Below are 2,032 nucleotides of genomic sequence, written 5' to 3' on the forward strand. Positions count from 1 at the left end.
TTGGGGAATTTTTAGAGGAACAATCCTCCATTGTTCAAAGGCACGCATGATCCCGATGGTGCTCAAAAATGGCTTAAGGAGATCGAGCGGATTTTCAGAGTCATTGACTGTGCTGAGAATCTCAAGGTGAGGTATGACACTCACAAGTTATCTGAAGAGGCTGATGACTGGTGGTTGGCAACCAGAGCTGAACTGGATGATGATGGTATTGAAGTTACTTGGGCTATATTCAAAAGGGAATTTCTGAGGAGGTATTTTCCCGAAGATGTTAGGGTTAGAAAGGAAATTGAATTTCTGGAGCTGGTCTAAGGTAACATGACGGTACCAGAGTATGCTGCAAAGTTTGTGGAGCTGGAAAAGTATTATGTACACTACAACAATGATGAAGCCAGTGAGTTCTCAAAATGTGTTAAGTTTGAGAATGGTCTTCGTGATGAGATCAAGCAGGATATCAGATACCAGAGGATTCAGAGGTTTGTTGACCTAGTGGATTGTAGCAGGATTTTTTAGGAGGACAATATCAAACTGAGGTCATCTCACTCTCGCGAGTTAGTTGACAGAAAGGGGAAGAAGCCTATGGATAGGGGTAAGCCATATGGTAGAGGTAAGTCTGCTGATTGGAAGAAACCCAATGGGGGAGATTCCAATGCTCGTGTCAGATGTTACAATTGTGGTGAGGTGGGACATCGTCGGAACGTGTGTAAGAATGATCAGAAGAAATGTTACAAGTGTGACCAGGTGTGTCATATTGCTGCTGATTGTAGAAGGAAGAGTGTGACTTGTTAGAACTATGGTGAAGAGGGTCACATTAGTCCGAATTGTACCAAGCCAAAGAAGAACCAATCGAGAGGAAAGGTTTTTGCTTTGACAGGGTCAGAGACTACTCCAGAAGACAGACTGATTAAAGGTGCGTGTTTCATTCATGGCACACCTTTAGTTGCAATTATTGATACTGGAGTAACGCATTCTTTTATTTCTTTGGATTGTGCTGAGAGGTTAAATCTTGAGATATCTGATATAAATGGAAGTATGGTTATTGACACTCTTGCGTCGGGTTCAGTAACTACTTCGTCTGCATGCTTGAATTGTCCGGTTGACATTTTTGGTAGAGAATTCAGGATGGACTTAGTGTGCCTTCCGTTGAAACAACTCGATGTAATCCTGGGAATGAACTGGTTGGAGTTCAACCGTGTTCATATCAACTGTTTTGCGAAGACGGTAATTTTTCCTGAAGAGGTTAGTTCTGATGATCTGGAAATGAAAGCTAGACAGGTGAATGAGGCATACTTGTTTGTGATGGCGTTGAGCCAGTTGTTGTTGTTATTGCCTTATTGGATAGTTATGGGACTTCCATGATGGTGTGCCCTTGTTTGTACTTGTACCTAGCATAATATTATATTTTTCAAAAAGGAAATTTACTTTTCTGCTTATTTTAATTATTGTTTAGTCACAATTTACAAACAAAACCCCAACATTAGTTTTTTGTTTAATTGAACTATAATTTGAACTCGATATTTTTACGCAGTCCTTGAGATCGACATTCGGGGAATGTCCCTATTATTACAAGAGGCAAAATAGTACAATTGCTATTTTACCGATCATTATGCATACCACTCGGATGGTGTGTTATGGGAAGTTGGCGATCAAAGATAGGTTGAAGAGACTTGTGATGATTCAGGACTGCAAAGGAGTCTATTTGTCACTTGTTTTTTGAATGCAGGGTTACTCGTATAATATGAAAGGGAATACTTGATTGGTTGGAGGTACCCAATAATCGTCAATGCTGGCAGGAGGAAATGAAATGGGGCCTGAACTACCCATAAAAAAGGTTGGAAAGCTAGTATCATGAAGGTAGCATTCACATAAACTCTTTATGAGGTGTTGCATCACATAAACGATATGGTTTTTGGTAAAGATATAGGAATACATATGATAGTATAATAGGGAACATTGTGTATAGAGGGTGGTTTTCTAAGAAGCTTAGGAAACATATAGGCAATTTAAATGTTATAGGTTTTTGATTTTATCTTGA

Source organism: Vicia villosa, linkage group LG3 (assembly GCF_029867415.1).
Source record: "Vicia villosa cultivar HV-30 ecotype Madison, WI linkage group LG3, Vvil1.0, whole genome shotgun sequence".
Lineage (NCBI taxonomy): Eukaryota > Viridiplantae > Streptophyta > Magnoliopsida > Fabales > Fabaceae > Vicia > Vicia villosa.